Below are 24,495 nucleotides of genomic sequence, written 5' to 3' on the forward strand. Positions count from 1 at the left end.
ATTTCACCTGGGTGTCCATGTTGAATGATGGATCAGTAGAAATAAGTGGTTGGAAACCTGAAGAAGCAGTATGAAAAAAAGGAAAGGGGGAAGAAGTGCTAGACAATTCTGAGTCAATCTGGATATTGAGCCATCTGTGTTGGGGTTTATTTGCTTCACAGAATTAGGGATGTGCTTTAATGCATCAGCTTTCTTCTAGCCTGGTCATAGCATTTGTATTAAAGAGAATGGGTAGTTTTCATATTTCATTCTAAGTTGGCACTTTCTTCTCCTATAAACTGCATTTTGCCCTCCCGAAACAACCTTTGCACATGGACCTGCCTTGAGGTAAGAAGCCAGGGTTGCAGAGTGAATGTGAATTGATCACCCATTAGATAGAGAGAAATAGGCAGGTTTGCTGTGGAAATGCAAGTGTGCAGCCTAAAGGCCCAATGTATACTTTAGGAGATCCTCAGATTACAGTGTGCTAGCCAACCCCCCAGAGATATTTCTGCAATTAGGATTCTGATTCAGTAGCTCTGGATGGGACCTGAGACTCTGCATTTAGTACAAGCTCCCAAGTGAGGCTGTTGATCTTGGTCCAGGGACCACACTAGGGGAAGCTACATTCTAGGCCCTTTGCTTTGTATTGTCATTTCTGCATAACTGTCTCCAAGAACTTGTCCCACAGTTCCATCTTCATTCAATGGACAACCATAAGGCCTGATCAAGTATAGAGCATAAATTGCTCTTATGCAAAGAGGTTCCAAAGCAGTGAAGACATAACTCTGTTAACACATCCTAATTATAACCATACAATTAAATGGACAACTTTTATTTTGCTGTAACATTTTACCTCAAAGCATCTTTCCTTTTGTATTTTAATACTAAGGACAAAACCAACTATGCTTCTTAGTCTCTCTCTCCTTCTCTCTCAAAATTATAAAAACAATTAATGCATCCTGACCCTTGGAAATGCCTCCCAGCCCTTTAAACAAAATGCAGGTTTGGTGCTTGCCTGACGATTAGTTTTAGTTAATTGAAAATTATAGGATTGACCCAAGAGGAAAATTTTGTTTGCACTCCAATCACTTTTACAAATTAAGGAAAATTACCACAATTTTGTTTAGCTAAGGTTTCACACTGAGTTCAAGAAATTAGCTCAGCCATCCCAACAAAGTCAGCACTTTGTTAGTGAGCACTTGAAAAAATAATAGTCTATCTGGAGTTTTGTGGTGTATACAAACGAAGCATAGAAAAAGCTATGATGCTTTATAGAAGTAGGCCAAGTGTTTTTAATTAGGCTCATTGGTTCAGCGTAAGTTTTGAAGAACAATCAAACTAGCAGATTAGCTGTTTCTTTTAAAGCTAGGATTTCTTGCCATTCATTTTTCCCATGAGAACTTCCACATAGCACTATTTTTTTTTTTTTTACAAGCCTCATTATGGGCCTGCAGGAAAAGGACCAATTGAAACTTCTGATACTGTAACATTCCCCACCATCATTCCGATGGATGGGAGTTTTTCACAATGTTCCTCACTGAACTCGGTGTTCTGGAACATATTACAAAACCACAGAGGCCAAATGTTTTCTCTGAGGAGTTTGGACTCTGTTTTTGGCCAAAAACATTTAGGCCTTGCTGGCTGCTTATTTACTCTGCTATTAAGAACAAGAAAAAGGAGAAGAAAAAGAAGAAGAAGAAAATGCTTGTGTGGTAGGAGGTACAAGAGGCAATCAGGCATGATTCCGCTTTGGTGACAACATCCCTGCCCATTAATGGTTCCATTTTGTGGTCAGGTCTCATTTAGAAGAAATTATTTTTAATCAGTGTTCAACAAAATATCCCCTTGAGCCACCTGGCCATAAAAGTTAGAAAAAAAAATCATCCCCACTAAATTACTTAAGTTCTCAAAAGAAAATAGCTAGGGACCCATTATGATTTGGATTTTTTTTAACCATTAAAAAAATTGCCATCAATTTAAGAAAACACATCTTGGAAAACCTGTATCATGTGGAAATTAAGATCAAAGATAAAAGCAGCAGATTTGCAAGTCTAGCAAAGTAGTTAAGGATAAGAGAGATAAATCCTTGGTGTGCATGCACATGTTTAAGTGTGCGGGAAATTTAAAGTATGAAAAAATACTTTTGCTGATCTTGCCTCAAACTATGGGAAATGGACAAGAAGACTTAGTCTCTTAAGTATCTAGGAGAGAGTTTAACTTGTCTCCATGTTGGAAAATAAAATTTTGAGAAAACTAGCACAAAAACTTCTCCACTGATAGAGTTGGATATTAGCTTGCTGTGATATTACATTATTTCTAACAAAAGGGAATCTTTTTTAATTGGTGAACTGCACATGGCCTCTTGATTAGCATTAAATGCTGCTACCTACGGTCAGTTGTTCATGCCTGGTGCTGCTGGCCCCTGTGATTTACTCAGTTTACCTCTATGCTTGTCACCACTTAACAACCAACACAGAGATGGGTCATAAATCCTTTCTGTTCTTTATATCCAAACAACACTCAAGTCATTGTAAACGTGCAACGATCCTTTTCTATCCACCTGCAGAAGCTCCCACTTCATTTTCTTTAACTTCCATAGCACTTCAAGATGTGAACTTGATTTTTTGGATGGAGTAAGCCAACCCTACTGTTTCTTGGTGGAATGACACTTGGAATTTTTGCCTTAAAAAAGGGGGAGATATTCTAGGACTGAACCTCACAACCCAAACCTAAGCATTGTTGTAGTTTTCTGAGTGTGTGAGGGAGTTTGGGTGTATATATGTGGAAGTTTCTAAGAATCCATAATTGAGTCAAGAACAGCATGGCCTAATCTATGCAAATAAAGGCAGACTTTTGGGGGAGTAGAAAAGGATTTGACTAAACACAGATTGCCTGCAAGCTGGCTCCACTTATAAGGAGTGTGAATGCTGCTCTCCATCATTGGTTCTTCAGATCAGGGACACAGGAGGCATTCTTAGCTGCCAGATGTGCAGGTCTCTTTGTTTGCCCAGTGAGGGAGCAAAGTGAATCCCAAGTTGAGCAGAACAAATACTAATTCTCAGATCACATTTATCATGTCCAGTTATTCTTATGTAAATGCAGGGCAGAGCTGATTTTAAATTTTAAATAATCTTTCCTAATAGAAGGAATAATGTTTCCTTCTAATGAGAGGACTATTTCAAAGCCCTCTAATGGCATGTGGTCAGTCAGACATATAGTAAGTAAATCCATGATAAACCTCCACTTCCATGGAAAAAGATCTCTCACAGTACCTTTGTTGTTCTTGCAGCTTGTTTTCCTGCCGTAGTTACATCTTTTAAGAGTCTTGGATCTTTTAGAATTGTAATCTCTTTGGCTAAGCTTTAAGTAACCTTGAGAGTTGATAAAGGGTTCTAAGGAGGCTTTAGATGCTTCTTTGAAGTTCTGGAATTGATTTTCCTGATAGGAAGTGGCCAAATCCAAATGCAGTTTTACATCATTGCAGTTCTTCCTCCACTGGAAAGGCTCTTATCTTTGGGGAAACTAGAAGTAGACGAATAAGCCATCAGGATGGTGTTTGACTAGCTCAGATGTGCATGGAGAGCTGTTGACAGCCAGCTCTGCCAGTTGGTGATCATGTCACAGCTCAGATTTTGGGTAGACTACTTCTCAGATCATTCTATCACCAGGTTCTGCCAGTCTAAGGATTGTTCACTAAACTTCCTGCCCCTGTGGAAGGACTAACCCACATCCCTGTATATTAGTCTCAGAATTAACTCTGAAATGAAAATTCTTCCTGAAAAACTTGTTTGTACCTCATGCTTAAAACAGCTTTGCATGTAGGAGGGGCCATTTTGGCTAGCTATGCTCTGTGGAACTTGATGACATGTACCATGTCTTTCAAGTTTTCCTTTTTTTCCACCCTATTCCTTTTGTTTTCTTCTCCTTCCCTTTCTCTTCCTCCATCCCTTCTTCCCCCTGTTCTTCCCACCTCCCCTTCTTTTCTCTCTCACTCTCAAGCAGACAATATGGCATAGTGATTGAGGGCTTGGGGTCCAGCAGGTGATGGGTATAGATCAAATGCTCAGCTCTAACACTTACTCTGAAGGTTATTTTGGGGACATTATGTGATGGTTCTGAACCACAGTTGCCTCGTTTTTTGCAAGGGAATAATCCCTTACCAGGGTTTGTTTTTGTATCAGGGAAATGTATGTAAAGCACCTTTCATGAGCTAGTATGAACACCTAGCCAGATACTAGTAGTTTCCATTAATAAATTATAGCTATTACCATTATTCATCAATCTTTTCTTTTGTTGCTGAGTCCCTACAATGGTTTAAATATTTTACCCATATTGTTTATCTTCACCATCATTTCCTAGAGGGCTAAGAAATGGACTTTAAAATTTTTAGTAACAAAACTATAGATATCCATAAATAAAAGAAACACAAATAACCCTAATCAACCACAAATAAAAAGAGCAAAGTATGAATAAGGGAACAAGAAAAAGAAGTTTATGAATATAACAATTTTGATACAACAAATACTTTCTCAGGAATAGCCTTGAACAATATTTTCATAAGGCAGACCTGGTTTATAAAGTTTTCTGGTGCTGATTTTTCAGGAAAAGCACACACTTGTCTTCTTGCTTCCTTTCAAATTTCAGCCCTTCCTCTATAGGCCATAGTAACCTGGATACAGTCTATCACCAGCCCTTTCAAAGTGGTTAGGTTATAATTGCTTCAGCTTCAGGTTCAAAACGTTCAAGGCCAGAAAACTCTGTTTCTAGTTCTTGAAAAGTTCCTCCACAAGTGAAGGCTGTCATCCTGGGGATAAAGAAAATTATCAGTTATAAGGCAGAAGTAAAGAGCTTGTACCTAATGAATCTCATGTTCCTTGGTCCCTTCTTACACTAATTCATTGTCAGATTAGTCTTCCAAAAAGCCACTGTCACAGCCATACCCTGCAGAGAAAGCTTCCCCCTTTGCCCTCTGTATGTGAGATATGGCCCAGCCCCTAGGCTTGACCAAGCTTACGGCTCCCTGTGCATTCAGCTCCACTCAAACCAGTCTTGTCATCAGGCCTCAAGGACACTTCATAGTTAGCAATTCTGGACATGGTAATTCCCCTATAAGATCAGGCTCAGACTCTGTTTCCCCTCAGAAGTATTCTCTGGACATTTTAGAATAGTGGGCAGAGCACTGGGCTGAGACCGAGGAGGCTGAGGCTGACAACGCCAGCTCTGCTGCTCACTGGCTCTGAGAGGTGGGACAAGCTGCTTCTAAGCTCCACATTCCGGTTTCCTCAACGTAAAGTGAGCCAGTTGCACTAGGAGACTGGACGTTCCCTATGGCTCATCTCTATTGACTACAAAAGTTTATATCCTTGGATCTCTTCTGTTGTATGTGCTTAGACCATTCATTTATTTATTCACTTCTTTACGTCTTTAGATCTCTTGTTCTGTTTTTAGGTATACATTACAAAAAGTCCACAAGCTCTATGAGGAAAGAATTACCCTTTCCTGATATACACTATTTTGTACACTGTGTTGAAGCAACTTGTCTTATATCTTACTCACAATAGATGTTCTCTAATAATTGATTGACATATTGCCAGGATCAATGGGTCCTCATTGATTTTTGTGCTCTAGATGACATGGAATGTAAATAAGAGCTGTTAATTAAGAATCTATCCCCTTTTACTTGAAGTTTTACATGCAGGAGAACACATTAGTTGGAATTCCTGTTAGAGAAAAAATGGGGTTGGATCCATATTATAAATATTCTTCATTTTCTCTCATGTAAAATGGGAATATTTTAATCGTACCTATACCCGAGAGGGAAATGTGTCCGTATATGTAATGCAGTGCTAATAGTGCCAGGTTCAGTGTCAGTGCTCCCTAAAAGTAAACTCAAAAAAAGAGAAGCAGATAGTAGGGATGTTTCTTTTGAAAAATCCAAAGAATTGGTTATTAGAAAAAAATTTTTTGGTATTAAATAAGTGCCAAATTTCATCATGATTAAAGAAATTATTTCTTTCTAGCCATTACAGTAGGAATCAAAAGACTTGGGCTCTAATTATTATTTTAGATATTTGTGGATAGCCTGTTCTATTCTAGGCAATGTTCAAAACCACTTTTGGCAATATTCTAAAACAGTATTGAGCAAAATAAGATGCAATCCCTGTTCTCAATGATATTATGGTCTAAGAGACAAGGTAGATGTTTATAAGTTTACTATTTTAAATTTGATAAGTGTCCAAAAAGACAGGAACTGAGTTCCAACAAGAATATAACAAAGGAACCCCAACTGGTCAGTTAGAGATATTTTTTCTTAGGAAAAGATTAGCTGAGGTTTGAAGGATGATGGAAAGTTAACCTGGCAACATGTTAAGGGTGAGTGAGGGTGGGGTTGAGGCAAGAGAATGAGTGTTCCAGCAGAGAGTAGCAGGAAAGAAGGCATTGAATGGGAGCAAATGTGACATCTTGGGAGGCTGAAAAATTCCAGGGAGGCTGCAGAACTGAGAGGACAATGGTGACAAACGCGGCTGGAGAAGTGGTCAGAGATGGGCCTATGCAAAGTCTTATAAGTCACGGGGAAGAGTTTAGTTGTCATCTTAAGAACAGTAGGAAGTCCTTGAGGTGTCAGAAATAGCAATGGACATGACTGTATTTGCATTTTGGAAAAAACAAAAGCAAAACTCTCTGGCTGGATGGCACTTAGAAAACCAGAATGGATACTGGGAGACCTGTTAGGAGGTCATTGCAGAGGTCTAGGAGAGAGATTTGGTGACTTTGATTTGGGTGGTAATGGGTGGAGATGGAACTAAGAGGGAAAATTCAAGAGGTATTGAGAAGGAAATAGACAGGACCTAGAGATGGGTTTGATGTAGGGGTGAGGGGGAGAGAGAGGGCTTAATGCTACCAGGCCTTTGGTTTCCTCAGCTTCATGAATGGAGGGGCCATTCCTCCTTTGGGCATCCCAAGGGTCTTGTGAGTATCAGTGAAGGAAAGAATGGGCATGAAAATGTTCTGCAAAGGGTAATGTTCTACACATATGTTAATTTTTAGGAAGACAGGCCTAAGCAAACTCAGGAAGAATCAGGGAAAGGAAGGCAAGAATGTGTTTTCTCTTATATCAGATTGTTTTCACTTAGGATTCAGCTGAGAGAGGGCTGTGTAATGAACACTTGACTAGCAGTTCTGCCTTAGCGGTGTCCTAATTGGAAAAGATTCAAGAAGAAAGAAAAATTAACAGGCTGCTCCTGTCCACATGTCTTGAATATTACTCCAAATGAGCCATTTACACACAAAGAAAAGAATTCAAGGCAGAGGAAATATTTATTCTTTTTGCTTTTGCAATCCAGAGGGCAAATCCCAAGTCTCCTCTCCTCTGCTGAAGGGAGTTTTTTCACAAAATGCGATTGCTCCTGATCTGATCTATGTTGATGTGATAGGTGATCCCGAACCCTCTGGCGATTGTAAAGTTAAACACTGCTGGTGCCATAATGGGGACAAGAGCAACAAGAATCACTAAACGTACCCATTGTACTTCTGTGACATCTATAAAATGAAAGCCGTTTCTGCAAAGAATAAAGCTGGTCTGAAGGAAGCATAGTATTTTGCATATTTTATGTACATACTTTCCAAGAAATATGACCTTTATTTCCTATTTGGAGTGGAGTGTAATCAGGACTTGAGTAGCTAGTGTAACAGGATCATTAAAAGGGATATTTTCACTGACATTAGAGGTCTAAATGGCCACTAGGCCTTATATACAACCTTGGCTTTTTCCTGTCTACCAGAGTTAATAAGTGATAAGGCCGGGAGAGAGATAAATCACAGAAATCCCTGTCCAAAGAAAACATATTGACTACAGCCAGGCAAATAACAGCCCGTAACCAGTGGTCCTATTCATCATTCATGTAATAGGGATATAAAGTATTTCCTACCAATGAAACCATATAGAAGGAAAAGGCAGATAAGCTACCCCAATCTAAGGCATGTGATTTGGTTATTAAGGGACATGAACTATTTGTCACATGGCTTTAATCTTTAAGATGTGTTGCCATTTCTAAACTATAAATTTCTGGTCAGGGATTAGAAACCTATTAACAATAAAGGTAGGAACTGAGCTTTATATGTATTCTTGCCAACATAATGCAACGCTATAAAGTCTTGAACCTCTAATCTATTTAGTGATATAACATGATTTGGTTTTCAAAGCCAATAAACTATTTTGAGCTTTGCAAGCCTTTTGCTTTTCTTTTTACCCAGTATGATGATAAATTAACCCTTCAGTTTTTTAACTAAGTATGTTGAAACTTTCTCTAACATCCTGGGGGTTGGGGTGGGTAACTAACCCACATTTTTTTTCTTTTTTTCCTTCTTGAAGATTTATTCCAAATGTTTGGTGAAACAGAATTTTCTGTTTTATTTGTCCATGTTTGCAGTGGTGGGGATGCTAGTCTTTCTGTTCATTGTAAACTAAGTAATGTGGCGCCCACTAGAGCATTAAAACTTGTTTTTCTTTATTGCAATTGCCGTACTTACTGATTTCAGATAATTTGGAAAGTACCAATAGAAAAATAATATTAAAATTACTCACATTTCTACTAGTTTTTAAAACATAAACACTAAATAAATGTTAGCTGTTAATATTTTTTAATGGCATATGTCTTTCTTCTTTCTATGCATATATCTGCGTCATTACCAAAATAGGGTGATACCTTACATAATAGTAGGTAGTTTGTTTTTTCACTTAATATGTAAGAAACAATAAGGTGTTCTAAATTTAAAACAATTTTTAGTCTTTAATCATCATTCCACATTTTAGTAGAATCTAGTAATAAGATACATCCTTATCTTGTTGTAGCATAGATACTTTGAATTTGGGTTCTGATCTCTTTTTGTTCCTGAAAACCTTCAGCACAGGTAAATAAATCCTATACCCACATTCTTGGCTGTACATATTGGTTGGGACTCATGAGCCAACCCCAATTAAGTGAGTGGATCTAGCTCTGAGAACCTCATAGCTCAGAGGCTCTGATGTCTCAAAGGTTGGTTCTAGCTCCCAAACGCACATCCAGCTACAGTGTGGAGTCCTTTGTTTTCAACTGAATCACCCGAGGGTCAATGAATTCCGTGAATCTTTCCTCAACTCTGTGAAGCAGTACCATACTTTCCATAATAAAAATGGGAACTCATCTAAGAGGCTTAAAAATTCTGAAACTGAATCAAATCCAAAATTGTAACAAATAGGTAGGAAATTTAGGCCCCTTCCTGGAACCTCTCTTCCCCAGGATAGCAACATTCCCCACTAGAGTTTTGAACTCTTTTCTCTCTTCTCTTTACTGGTTTTCTGACAGCCTTTTTTAATTTTATCTTATCATTTCCTCTTTTTCCACACTTTTTTTTTACACTGTTGTCTCTCTTAGTCTTCTTCCTCTCTGTGTTACTGAAATGGAAAACATCTCTCTGCATCCCCACCCCCACTGATAATCTGTGTGAGTCCTGCTCTGTTATTAGCCCATTTTATAAGAAATCATAGAAAGGTGAAGTGACTTCCCCAGGGTAATGTCGTTAATAAAAGGAGGAGCGGGGATTTGGACCCTGGTGGAGCCTGCATGGTAAACTTCCTAAGGAGCCACTTAAGTGCATTCATTTTTCGAATTATGTAATTCCCTCAAATTTGATTGTTGGTGATGGGAGAGTGTGGGTATTATTAGAACATGTGAGGACTGACAGGAACTGAAGCTTTTCCATATTTTAAACAAGTCATATCATTATGAACATAATATACACTTATACAGAAAATCCTAAAAACGGATCTGAAGAGATCCATTATCCCATCCCTCAGAAATAATCATTATTAATATTTTAAAATCTTTCTTCTAATATTTTTCTTTGTGTTACTCTTATGAATTTTTATCAGAGTAAATCACAACATGCTTATATAATTTTTGCATCCTGCTTTTAATTTGAATTGTAAAATAATTCCTCTGCTAATTCAAATTCTTCCTAAATGCATTTTAGCAGGTGTATAATAGTCTGTTTTGTGGCCGCGTCAGGATTGACTCAGTCATTCCCTTGCATTGAATAGACACATTTTGTCTTTTAAAGCACTTTCAACTTTGTATATGCCACAGTAGATCATGATCTTGAATATAAGGCATTCCCGTATTTTACTAATAAAATGTTTTTCAGTTTTAGGAACAAGTTAAATGTGTACATATTTATAGATACTAGTGAATTATCAAATGTCTACTTGTAATATTTCACATATTAATTTAGTAACACATGCATATTTAAAATCACACACGTAACTTAGAACATTTACAAATGTAATATTTTTCCACTTTAAGTTTACACTGTTATTCAAACTCTTCATAGTCATTTTTGACATCTGCATTTCTGTTTGTTTTTATCAAAATGAGAGCCAGTTTAAATCTCATCACTTTCCCCCCTAAGTTGTTAGAGACACAGCTCTTTTTAAACCTGTGCCTGATTCTCTCACTGGAAATTTTATCCTGCACCAGAAGTAACCATTTGCTGTATTTAAATCATCTAAATCTCCAAAGATAACCATTTTCAGCTCTGTTTTAAAAACTGATTTTTAAAAGGCTTGTTTTGAAGAACATTTGTCATTACTGAAAGGCCAATCTGCTAGGAAAAATTATCAAATATATGTTAATTTTCTATTTCTCCTTTTTGTTTTGACTAACTTCTTTAGGTGATTCTATGCGCATCCCCAAATTGCCATTGCTTATGGTTGTTTCATGCCCCAATCAGCACTTAGTTTAAAATAACATAATTGGAAAAGAACTTTATCATATGAGAGACTTTAAAATTACTCAAATATACAACAAGGAAACAATTTTTTGAGAGAAATCTTCTGTTATTTCAGCACTTTCCTACTGGTGGGGCGTATGCCACATTCAGTGATCCCTGGTATGAATTGAATACTATACTACGTTGCATTTTTTATTTGGATCAAGTACGCTCACCCTCGTAAGTAGATCTCATATTATTCAGGGCACTTATTGTGCCGGTAGAAGCCAGCACATTTATGTCAGGTTGCAGAATTTCTGCCAAAACTACTCCGTAGTTGAGAGGGTAGACAGAAGCTGGGCCTCCCTAAGTTGAGAGCAGAAACAACAACAGGAGAGCAGACTTCTCCTTGCATCCTCTGCTCTTCGGCTTCCAAATGTAAATGTTCATCGTTTTCCTGTTAACATGAACTGTGGTTCACTTCTTTACATCTTGGTGGAAGACCTGACCTGCTGGGCAGAGCCGCCTGGGATTAGGCTCGTGATTCATGTCAGAAGGCCCAGCCCCAGTTAATGTGGAGTTAATTTAGATCCTTGTTTAGTGCCAAATATCATTACTTACATATATCATTATATATATATATCTTATTCTGCAAAGAATAAGATTTTTCCAGTAATTCTGCACATGTGTATTGTTCCCTTTCAGTGTTAACTGATTTTTAAAATATTCACTGAGACCATGTTTCCTATTTGGGGTTATTGGGAGGTTTGGGTGGAGGATCTGTTCTGAACAAGCCTATAGGTCTTGAACTTCTCCAGTTTTTTCAAGACTAGAAAAATGAAACATTTGCACTGGTTATCTCAGAAGATGTTGGAATCTCATGTAAAAGCTTACAAATTAAACTTAAAAAATTATTAACATCAAAGATAAAAGATTGTGTGACTTGGGGCACCTGGGTGACTCAGTCAGTTAAGCGTCCAACTTCAGCTCAAGTCATGATCTCACAGTTCATAGGTTCAAGCCCTGCACAGGGCTCTCAGAGCCTGGAGCCTGCTTCAGATTCTGCATCTCCCTCTCTCTCTGCCCCTCCGCTGCTCATGCTCTCTCTGTCTGTCTCTCTCAAAAATAAAGAAAACACTAAACAAATTTTTTAAAAGTATGTGACTTGTCAGAAAGTTATATGTCAGAGCCAAAGTACAGGCTTGGCTATTAAGCTTCTCTGCATGTCTCATTTTGTCTTAGGTCTGTGTAATTAAGTTAACTTCAGTGCAGTTTTTACAGTTGACCAAGCCTTTTCCATTCAATTCTTTTTTGTTAACCTGTGAGGTAGGAAGAACAGGCATTTTTAGTTTAATTTTCAGTGTGAAAGTTGAGGTTTAGAGAGAGGTGAAGTGGTATATTTAAAGTCATTTAGGTCACCTAGTGATGGCTCTGGGATCAGATGTCCATTACTCTAAGTAATTGATTATCCTATATGGTATCTCATATTTTTACATCTACAAAAAGGACTACTTTTACTCCACTTTTTTTTTTTTTTTACTTTCTGTGGACATAATTCATTGATTAGATTGGGGGATTCTAGAATTTCAGCCTGCCTTTCTAGTGTTGACACTTTGAGTACATGTATCTTATCCATAGCACTTACTGTCAGCTGATATGATCTGGATTCTTTGTTTACTCGTGTATAGTTTGTGTCTCTCGCTTGCATATAGACCCCATGAAGGTAAGATCCTTGTCTGGCTTGTCTGCCACTCTATTTCACTGTCCAGTACAATACCCAGCAGAGACTGGGAGTGCTGAATAAATATTAGTCAAATCAGTAAATGGACGTACTTGTGAAGGAGTAACTGAGAAATTGGCAATACATATATGAAATGTGAGCCTTAAAGATAATCTAGTTAACCCAAGCTTCTGACTTCTTTATAGATGAGGAAAACTAGGCTTGTAGAGTTTAAAAGACTTGGCTGAAGTTACTCAAGCTAGTAGTAGATTTTTATACGAGAGTGCTTTCCTTCGGCCTGTCAGCCAAAAGCTTGTCCCCACACTGTATATATTCATTCCCCTTAGGCTCATTTAGTTATAAAAAATTTGTCTGACTATAGATCTTGGGAGTCAAGGCAGACCCCAGTTTGAGTCCTGGCTCAGTCAATTTCTAGCTAGTTTCTTACCCGGTCTGAGGCTCTGTTTTTCTCTGTAAAATGGGGATTATATCTCATAGGATTGCTATGAGGATTTGGTTAGATGATGCATATGAAAAGCTCAGCATATTGCATAGCATCTAGTGAGTGCTCAGTTAGTGGTAGATCTATCAAAAAAGGATTTGAGAGAATATACTTCTTTAATTCTGAATTTTAGAGATGGAAAGGCCTTCATAAATAGCACAGACCAATTTTCCTATTTTGCAAAAGCAGCAGCTGATGTTCTAATAAGGAAGAGCCTTTCCCAAACCAACACGTGATTCATTTGCATATAGAACCAGAACAAATCACATATTTTATTTATTTATTTTAATGTTTATTATTTTGTTTGAGAGAGAGAGAGAGAGCAGGGGAGAAGCAGAGAGAGAGAGAGAGGGAGACAGAGGATTGGAAGCAGGCTTGGCAACGTCAGCACAGAACCCAATGCAGGGCTCAAACTCATGAAAATTGTGAGATCATGACCTGAGCCAAAGTTGGACGCTTAACCAACTGAGCCACCCAGGTGCCCCCAGAACAAATCATAAAAATGGATTTACTAACTATTTTGTGAATTGCCTTCCACATTTACACATATTTAAGGCATTGCATTTTTGAATGTATGTGAATAAGTCATTCAACCAACATCACCACAGTCATTTGGCAGGCTCTTTTTGAATTCTTTAAGCTCATTAATTTTTAAGTATACTCCCAAGAAAAAGGTAAGATGGTAGAGTATGTTTAATTCCTTGGGTCTCCAACATGTGACCAGTTTTCTAAAAAAAACAAGTGTCATAAACATCATTGTTCTGATTTGTTTGTTTACATTCTTGCCTTTCTGTAACAAAAAAAGAAAGAGCTTTTCTTTGCCTCCAAGTACATCAAAGTCTCAGAAAAGTCAAGTGCCATTTCCACCATTGGCAAAGTGGCGTCATGCAAAATGGAGCCCTTTCTTTTTGTGAGAGACTGATGTTAAGACAAAACATCTGTTGGACACCAAAAGACTGCTGGGAAACCTCATTGGGACTTAGGGATCATTTTCCTAAGGTCCAAATTGGGGTGGGGGGGACTTCGTGGAGTCCTGAATGTATTGTCCACTGGCATACTCTCATGACCTAGTGCCTGGGAATCTATGAGAACAATTCACTTCCAGCCACAGGGTATCTGTGGACCCTTCCATTTTGACTTTAAATCTCAGTTTCTTGAGGGCCTTGAGGAGATAAGATGTGTTAAGCTTTGTTGCATTTCGTGATCTTCTGCTTAGTGGATTTGGAGGCAAAAATACCATCATAAGGATCAAGAGAGGTACTTGCATCATGGTGGCAATCAGGGATAAGATTAAAACCTGCTGAGAAGAGATCTCTGCTGTGTATCTGGTACAGTGAGAAGTTTTAGCTACTTATTGCTGCTCAACTGGCTAACAATAAATGAATGAATGTATAAATTGTTGTCATTTCTGTCCTGGGGTAATCAGTGAGGAAGGTATCATTGTATCACTAGTGTACCCTAGTTCATTAAAAAAAAAAATAAATAAATAAATAGTCCAGATCACATAAGGGCATTCTGCTCTAAACCTGGCTTGAGGCTTGTATTAGAATTCAAACAGGAGATTTTTCTTCAAACCTTCCTAAAAAGGCACTCAGTTGTTGGTGAAAAGCAAAAAAGGGCCAGATGTCCATTGCTGCTAAATGTAATGAGTAGAGTAAAATGTAAAATATATTAATTCCACTTTCCTAACTGCAGCTAATTAAGGGTGGCACATTTTAAAACAGACCTAATTTAATCCACTAATATAAGTATTCAATTAAAGTTGTTCCCACTGCTTTCTTCTCTTCAGAATTCTTTTTGTATACGTATATATATGATGCATTCATTGTGCGAATCCTTTCACAGGTCCAGGTTGTAATGGAAGAGCAGTTTCAGGACTTCATAATTGCTCAAATTAACTAACATGTATGTAAATGAAGATTTGAGTGTACATCATATACCACAATGCTGTAAGGAATTGAGTCCCTATATCCTGATACCTTTTTGCCTACCAGGATGAAGTGCTTCCCGTTTTATTCTGAACTACTTGGAATAGTTTATTGCATTATTAAGTACATGTTACAAGAAGCACATTGTTGTTTAAGACTCATTGATTTAAGCAGAACTATTCTTATAAAGTTTCGTAGGCTTTTACATAAAAAGAGAAGAGCCCATATAAAATTATAAAACCTTAATGTAATATAACAGCCTATAATATAATATTCTCCCATTTTCTAAAGAAGCCACCAAAATTTTTTAATGAGTTTATTAGAACTACTGTTTGTGAATTCTGGGATGTCATGTCTAATTAGACTTAATGGATTTAAGTATTTCTTTAATGAAATCTGTAGGCTAACTCATCAGGGTTATATTCCTTGTCCTCCTACCCTTAAAGTGATTTTACTTTATTTTTATTTTGGGTGGCATTAAAAAGAAATGAAAGACTATGATTCTGCTTCATTCTCAGATGGATATAGTGAAAAATACAGCGCTTATTATGAAGTTAATGTGAATTACCATGTAATTACCACTGGCTGCACTGTAATGATTATTTAGTTACCACTGTGCATTCCCTGCCAAATAACACACATTATTTCATAGGAAGCATGGAATTAACCAAAGTCATCCCGGAACTCATGGAGGGAGTTATATTCCCGACCTCTTTTGTTAAGTGTAGGCACTGCTAATGTTAACATCTAAATAATCAAGCTTGGAGCAAACCGACAGCAGAACAGGGTATGAGTTTACATGATTTGATTTGCTGATGTTTTAAACACTTAGCAGGAGACAGCTCTAGAAGCCAATTAAATCTCTCCAAGGTGCATAGAGTTATCTCCTTTGTGAGAAACAATTTAAGGGAATTGCATTGGCCCTTTAACTGGAGGGGAGAAGAAGCATTAGGAATGAAATTTCAGATGCAAAATGCTGATCAATGGAGCCTCCTTCTGTGTTTTTCAGCTTTGTGTTGTTTGGGCTGCTGATATTTTAAAGGATTTGCACTTTCATTTTGCAAGCACAGGGTTACGTTAAACTTTTCTCCGTGAAAATGTTCCTTTGGCTATTGATTAATACGTGCCTTTAGACAAGGTATTGTGTCTAAAAGAGTAAAACAAAAACAAAAACAAAAAACATGTCAGTACATACCGTCCCTTTCAGATACTGCATCTTATTTAGTGCACCGGAATTCCCAGTTTAAAGTAATCACAAAATTTATGGAGAAACGGATAAAAAAGGTTGTAAAATATCGATTTGGGGAAAATAATAACACAACTCATCTATAATAAGAAGAAAAATGAAGCAATAATTCAGGGGGTATCGAGCGGCTTGCTGCTGGGAGTATTGATCCAGTCCTTTACGGTATAAGATCGCACCTGAGATTGCTCTGAAAGAAAGAACAGCATTCCTTCGCTCATTATTTCTCAGATACCATCGCCTTGTTACATGGGCCCTGCAGAGTTGGGATTGTTGCAGCTGGGACAGTGGGACCCGCAATAATAAATAAATAAATAAAGAAATAAATAGCTCAGAAATCTATATTGCCTGAAAGCCAAGGGGCCTGGTCTTAATAACACATCGGCTCTGATTTTATAAATTCTTCGTTGCCTTATAGTAGCTAATGACAATTCCAACGCAGTGTGGTTCATTTAGGAACCAAACAGATCTTCATCTTATATAATGGGTTCTTGTGTTTGGAAGGAATTCTTGGCTGAGGAAGCATGCATCTGTTGTGTTTCTTCTTAAGTCACTAAATTGAAAACAATACATTTATACCATTTGGACTATGGGAAATGTTGGATTTAGCTTTCACATGGCATGGTTTTATGCTTTCTGACAATTTTTGGACTAGGCTGGAGTATTAGTGTTTCTGAGAAAAATCTTTAGTATAACCTGAATCTTTGAAATTCGTGCTCACAAAGCATGAATTTATAAATTTATCTACAATTTCTAAGATGTTAAATGACAAACTAACTTGGCAATGTGTGCAGTCATCATGGTAACCCCTAGAGATGGGGGCTGTATTTCTTTGCTGAAGAATTCTAGGTTCTGTCTAGACTTTAAGATTATCCTATAAATAATGCTGAGGAGATATGAAGTTTTTTGCTCTCATGTTACTTTTTTTAGTAGAGAGGGTGCAATAATAATAGTAAATTCCAATTTAATAAAAAAAGTTTTGATACCTGTTATTGTTTGAGGCATCCTCTAGGCTCTGTGACCCAGAAAGATGAAGTTCTTGCCCTCAAGAACCTTATATTCTAGGAAGGGAAGGAAGGCAATACATAATTAACTTAAGTAGTAAATAACATAATTTTCAAATTGGGAGAAGTGTTGTGAAAGAAAGAAGAGGGATGATACGGTAGAATATAGTGTGGAGGGGCATCTTTAAGTAACATTAGTACAATAGAATATACATAGTATACAAATGGATGGTACTTTGAACCTGCACAGTATCATGCAGACAAACACGTTTTTGTTTCTAAGCGTCAGTAGATTTTCCCCTGTGCTAAAGTCATGCTATCATTTGCCCAGAAGCTTCACTCTCCCTACCATCCTCCATCCACTCTGTGATCATTATCTAGAAATATGAGCCATACTGGCTGTGTTCTCAGCAGATCGAGCATACTGAAATTTCAATAAGCATTGATCCATGCCATTGCACCAGATCCTTGAAATTGTTGTTTCTATAATATTTGTCCATTTCTGACTCTAAAGAAAAAAATTCCATGGAACAAGAGGGTTATGCCTTGTGACAATAAAGGTTGGTAGAGGGGGAAGGATGGAGAAGCAGAAAGAAAAAAACATCTCACCATCAAGACTAACACCCAAAATAGCTTTCAATAAACTGCAAAGCTTCCCCCTTTTTCTTTATCTACAAAGTAAGATTGAAAGTCATCACTGAGTCTTAAAGTGTGAATATTGAAATTGCGAGATATATGGTACATTTAGTGGAGACGTTGTTGAAGTGCAGAAGTCATTTTAACTTTGTCTTTTAATTTTAAAGATTTATTGGATGCAAGGAAAGAGAATATTTATAAGCATTCTTAGGTATTCACAAAACATGTAGTTGCCAAACAGTGCAAAGAATGGAAAGAAATCATCATTACGAAGCTGGATGATTCAGGAAATGTGGTGATAAATATGGGCATGACAACGTATTATCTCAGCCCTTCCTAGCTCCACATTTTTGAGTCATGATTATCAAGTATATCACTGCAGGGAATGTGCTAAGTCAGTTTGGAGCTAGAGGAATTTTAGTTTTAAAAGAATAACCAGGCAGTGTTTAGGAAGTACAGATACAATAAATGATGTCAAGTCATCTCAGCTTGAATAAATATATATTGTATAATTTGCTTCTACCCTTTAATTTCCTGTAATGAAAGGAAAGTGGCAAGCAACAAGAAAGCAATTAATTGCAACAATGATTACTTAGCTTCTGTAGTGCCTGAATTAAAAAGAACATTAAGATTACTTTTCTAATAGCTCATATATTGTTGGGGTTTTTTTTTATATCCTTGATTCCTTTAAATGGCATGTGCATTTGAATTGTTTTTAAAATACGAATTTTATCCTTGTTCACAAACAGTTTGTCAAAATGAGCTGCTGGTTATTTTGTGTTGTTTCCCCACATTCATGAAGATAAATGTCGTATCATAGCTAATCTATTATGATCTCTTTTTGTTGTATGCTTCTTTTGATTTTGGCTGATTATTGAAAAACAAACTTGTGGCTGTCACTGTGATTTGTTTGTGTGACTCTCTCTCATTAGCACAGAATCTTGAATGCAGCAGTACCTATAGATGTTGAATGAATGAGGGTTAAAGAAAATGAATGGGTAGGTAAGAGCCCTGTTCTTTGGCCTTTGACAGGTTACTTCACTGCTTAAACCTCAATTTTCTTATCTGAATAATGGGGGAAATAAACATATCTTCTTCACTAGTTTGTTGCAATGATTAAAATAGATAATATGAGTAAAGCACATAGCACATTATAAAGGGTGTACATTGAAGACTCAAGAAATGGTAGTTCTTATTGATGACTGTAAGTAGTTCTCAATCTGTGCATTGATTTTCTGACAGTCTATTGCTACTTGGTACACCAGTATATTTCTAGTGCCTAGTACTATGCCTGACCCAGAGTAGATGCTCAAAAAGTGTTCGTTCACTGAGTTCTCAGATTCTCATTAATAAATAACAATGACTGTTGTTAACTCTTAAAGAGCACTTGCTATATATGCCATATACTGTTTTAAAGATAGAGTATATTTTTAAACATCTAGTGTTTTAAAAAACACACTGTAAGACAAGTACTATTGTTATCTCCACTCTACACATGAGTAAGCTGAATCAAAGATGAGTTTTTCAAGGTCGTGTAACTGGACTATGGCAGAACCAAGATTTGAATTCAGGCAGACTGGCTTCAGAGTCCTGAGCATTCAATATTATCTTCAGTATTTAGGCACAAATGTAATATGAAACATTGCACTATGCCTTGATCATTCAATAGATATTTATTAATCCTGGTCCATTTGTTAGTTACTGGAGATACCTTATATAAGATGGACACAGCCCCCACTATATCTCAGTGGAGATAATAGTCTAATGGGTCAGATTTCCCAAATTTCAATTCATCCCATACTTTCCTCAGTTACTGTTAGAATGAGAGACACTTAGAGGTCTTACCTGATGCACGAGAAGGAAGGCTGTGCACAGTCGTACAAAGGGGAGTGCAAAGGTAAGCCTGAGAGGGAGGTAATTAAGGTGGCAATGTAATGAGTCTTACAAGTCACCCAGCAACCATCCCACCATCTCTTTGGAAAGTACAGGATGCATGCCTTCTGAAGCCTTAGATGTCAGTGGAGACCCTGCCTGCTTTCAAATTCTGTGAGCAGATGTGGCTTTGCCATCTCTACCTTGCTGACCTTGGGGTCAGTGCAGACCAAGTGTTGCTCCAGTCTAGCCACGAGGAGAAAGCCCCTGGCTCAGCCCAGGAAGAGTGATGGGTATGTGGAAAGAGCCCATTTCATCTTCTTTCCTCAGCATCTGGGTCTGAAGTCATGTTGTTTACAGAGAGGTCCCACCACCTGTTTCTTTTATGTCTGGTACCTCAGCCCTAAGGCCATGGGAGTTAGTGGGCCACAGTCTGAACCTGTGGCAGAGTTTCCTAAGAATTTGTATGAGTGTCCAACTATGTCATATGCATAAGTTTTACTTCTCTCTGCGTATTTCTCTTGCTTTGGCTTCCCCTCTTCACTACTTAGTTCATTCATTCTTTATTTTCTTTATTTACCAAATGTTTATTGAAGAATGTAAAAAATAGACAACTGGGGCAGTAGAGTTTGCATTTTGATCACCTTAAGCACAATGCCTGGTACAGAGTAAAAAGTCCAGTAATAGTTGTTGAATGGACAGATTGATGGATGTGTGAATAAAATTAGAAAATTATGTTTATGCTTCAAGATATTATTTTTAATTAGGATTGTGTTCAAGAAAAATATTTAAAGTGATTCTTAAAGAATGAGTGAATCATTCAATAAAAAAGGGCAAAAAAAAAAAAAAAAAGTAAAACCAAATCCAATTTGTCCCAGTAGGGCTCAGTGATATGTACAAAACAAATCCATTGATCTAGAATCTCGCAGTTTTGTCTGCCTCTGCCTATGGTCACCAGTCAAGATGAGTGATTATCCTGGGAAAGGCTCTGTGGCCTATCTCATAAACAGGAAAAAAAAACCCAAGTATCTCACACTTGGTCAGAAGACAGCCCAAACATTTTGTCTCCAGAGGCTGGGAAAGTTTAGCTGTGGTTGAGATTTGGCCTAAGGGGAAGAGCCTGCCAGAATGAAAACTTGGATCTGAGAGGCTCAACCGTGACCAGATGGTGTGAGCCCACCTTGAGGGCAAAAACACCTTCAGTAAGTTAGGACTCTGGGCCAATCCCACAATTTATTAAGGTTCGCTACTAAGTTTTCTATGCTGTCAGAGTAAAATAGACATTTTGGCCAGGTTAGAAATTTCAGGTAGAGGGCCTTAAAAACAAGAAACTGATTTTATCCTTTGCCTTTTTTAAATAGAAAAACCCCTCCTTGTCTTGATCTACACTCCTTCATTTAGAATATCGGGTGATTGTCAGGGGATCTTTCACCAAACTATGGTTTGAATGTATGGGTATTCATGTTCACTTCTACTGGTGGGCCCTGTCCCAAACTCTCTCAACCATATTCACGGAGACTCTCCTGACATCCCCCCCATGGCAACCATTTTTCACGAAGTCCTGCTCCTCCCTCCTTGCTTCTATGACTGATATGTGTGTGCTCAGCTGCTAAATGTGCACCTGCTTTGTGCCAGGCATGGTACTAGGTCTGTTACAAGTCTCAGCCTTTTCTTTTTAAGTTCTGTGAGAATTCCAGCTCCACCAAATATCTCAAAAACACTCCCGCAGTGCTTGTCCTTCTATCTTGCCTTAGGCCTTCACCTAACCAATCCCAAGAAACACTTAGGGGTTTAAAAAATGAAATGGACTTCAGAAACAAGCCTGTTGTTTTCTTGAGTTTCATTCTCTGCCTTTTACTGAATGCCAACTATGTACAAAGTGTGGTGCGAAGAATTCAGGATATAAGTGTGAATCAGGTGTGAAGCAGGAATGAATGGAGGGCAGGCTGTGTTGGCATGATGCTAATCCAAATGATACAATGCCCTGGTGGAAATCTGGGGAAATGGCTATGGGAACAGCCTGGGAAACCAGGGAACTGGTGACAGGGGAGTGGTTTTTAGGGGCCTGAGGGTATAGGATTCCTTTGAATTCTAGTCTTCTGCCTTCCCCCCTTGTTACTGAGCTCCATCACTCTAAAAATGAGCAGTCTTTATATGTGAAAATTATATAGTATCAGACACTATAAAAACTGCCCCACCCCTCTACCCCCCATTATTTTCTTTCTTTTTTTTAATGTTTTATGTATTATTTTTGAGAGACTACAAGTAGGAGAAGGGCAGAGAGAGGGGGACAGAGGATCTGAAGTGGGTTCTACACTGACAGGAGCAAACCTGATGTGGGACTTGAACTCACAAACCGTGAGATCATGACCAGAGCAGAAGTCGATGCTCAACCAACTGAGCCACCCAGGTGTCCCTTCCATTATTTTCATTTCTTAGAATGTGTTCTACAGTATTCCAGGATCTATATGCAAGTAATTTCTCAAGTTCATCACTTGCATTCTTCCTCTCTGCCCTCTTATCTCCTCCCCCAATGAGAGATTTTAGGGTGTTTAAGATATTTTTATTTTATTCATTTTATTATAAAAATTCATAACAAATTCATAGCAAAACACATTGGGGCCCTTGTCAGGTAAGAATAGTGGATTTGGAAACAGGACTGGGAGTGGAAGGCATAGGTGAGGGGGCTTTTGGGGATAATTTTTTTTTAAAAATACCTGAATGAATAAAGAACACTTCAACTTTGATTTAAGAGTAGCCTCTTCCCTCCCAAGGCCTGGGTGGCTCAGTCATTTGGGCATCTGATGCCTGGTTTTGGCTCAGGTCATGATCCTAGGGTTGTGGGATCAAGCGCCGTGTCCTATGCTCAGCACAGAGCCTACTTTAGATTCTCTCTCTCGTTCTTTGTCCCTCTCTCCACCTCCAAGCTTTCTCCTTTCTCTCAGGGGAGGGGGAGAGTAAGCCTTATCATTTGCTTCCCTTTCAAGATGCACTTCCCTCTCAAACCCTTCTGTGGATTTCCCTCTAGCCAGATTATTGCAGTTTTTGAGAATTTTGCTATGAAATTCTCTTATGTTACTGCACCATTATTTTGTTCAGACTACATCATAAGTTAAATACTTGGGACTGAGATACATGTGAAAGCTGTGGTCAGTCGGTCTGTGCTCAATGAAAAGCCCTTGCCTGAGGGTTGGGTAACATGATTGCTGCAGGTGGGCAATGGCCTTTTACCAACACCAAAGATTTATTGACATTTGGGCAGGAACAATCAGCTTTTATATTTCAAGAGAGTAAATTACCTCTTGTTAATTGTGATTCCTTCAAAGGATATTTTGGATAGTGAACTTCAGCTAGAGCTTCATGCAGTAATATGTAAAAAATGCAGTTGCCCAGAAGTTTACAGTTTTGACTAATAGGATTATTAGTCAGTGAGTAATACTTCAAGTTTGCCAAGTCCCAGTTTATAGCTGGACCTTCATAAGTCAGAACTTAGTGTTCCAACAGTCAGAGGCACTATACTTGCAACTTTGATCTCAGATAGAAAAATATTATCAAATATTATATTTTGGCCAAAAAAGAAAACATAAGGATATTGACATTATGCCAGGTACTTGTGTTGGAGTTGGTCTGCTTTGTTTGGAGGGTACAAAATACAGGTGATCTTGTAGTTGTTGCAATATGTCTGAAAGTAAACATTTTTGAAAGTAGAAAATTTGAAGAAGCCCTATAGTACTATTAAGTAACATGGGCCTTAGAGAATTTGATCAATGAATCATGATTGACAATTTTGATGAAACTGTTTCTTGTCTGAATAATTTATTTTGCCCAACACATAGGCATAATCTACATTGCCAGTGAGGTGAAAACAGTGGTCAATTTAAGGAATAAAAGACCATATTCAACCTAAGTTTGGCTCAGAGGGGGGGAAAAAAACCCAGCTCCTTGATTGATTTCATTGTTTGGATTCCAGCAGGTGGTTTTGGTGTGGTAGACACACATCATGGGTTTCCTGTCTTTAAATGCTAGTTGTGACCACTACATTGAATAAGGAAAGAATGCTGCGCTAAAATGGTAGCCATAATCCAGCAGATAGCTTTCCACTAAAAGTCTCTTCTTGTATTTTATTCTGTTTCTAGGTGTCTTTCAATGATTTCAATATTAATTGTTTTTAATAGTTCTTCTGCAGTTGGTGATACTTTCGGAGAAACTAAGTTGGGGATGTACACAGCCTTTCCTTATTAAGTGATTTCCTGTTATACAATGCATTCAGATTGTCAGCTTCTACTCCTGTTTCCTTTCATTCTTTCTTTTCTTCCCTTTTAAACTTGAGCTTGCTCCACCAGAGGGAGAAAGACTAGCTCAATTGTGTTATCTTGTTAGATTGCTTAAACCATGTTTAGATAAAAAATTACTTTATGCTTTTCTTACTACAGTTCATGATTTCCATTTTGTAAGGCATCTTTTCTAAATTTTGTGCTTTATTATTCTTGCAGTGTTGAGTGAGCAAAAACAAACTCTAGTTCATAATTCACTTTACAGAACATACCCTTTCTTTCTATATTCTTGTTAAAACCAAATTGTGTGCAATTTGTAGGAAATTGAAACCACATTTTTCACTTAACTTTCCAAAATTAAAATTTATGGGGAAAAAGAAGCAATAAAACAGTTACAATCTGGTCATCTATAATTATCTATGTGGTTTGAACAGTTCCACATTTAAGAAAAGTGACACCGAGAACTTATCAAGATTTTACAACCATGGGACATTTCACTTCTCTTTTGTAGCTTTGGAACCAAGACCTCCACAAAATGCTCAAAGTTACACCATGCATTTAGAAATTAGATGTGTAAAGGATAACTTT

The 24,495-nt window shown here is 37.7% G+C and overlaps 1 protein-coding gene across 3 annotated transcripts in view; it reads left to right on the plus strand.

The window, feature by feature from the left end:
- The window catches only part of EBF1 (EBF transcription factor 1), a 388,330-nt gene that overhangs the window by 308,797 nt on the left and 55,038 nt on the right, over positions 1–24,495 (plus strand). The gene's annotated exons all lie outside the window — the stretch shown is intronic.

Source organism: Suricata suricatta, chromosome 6, assembly GCF_006229205.1.
Source record: "Suricata suricatta isolate VVHF042 chromosome 6, meerkat_22Aug2017_6uvM2_HiC, whole genome shotgun sequence".
Taxonomy (NCBI): domain Eukaryota; kingdom Metazoa; phylum Chordata; class Mammalia; order Carnivora; family Herpestidae; genus Suricata; species Suricata suricatta.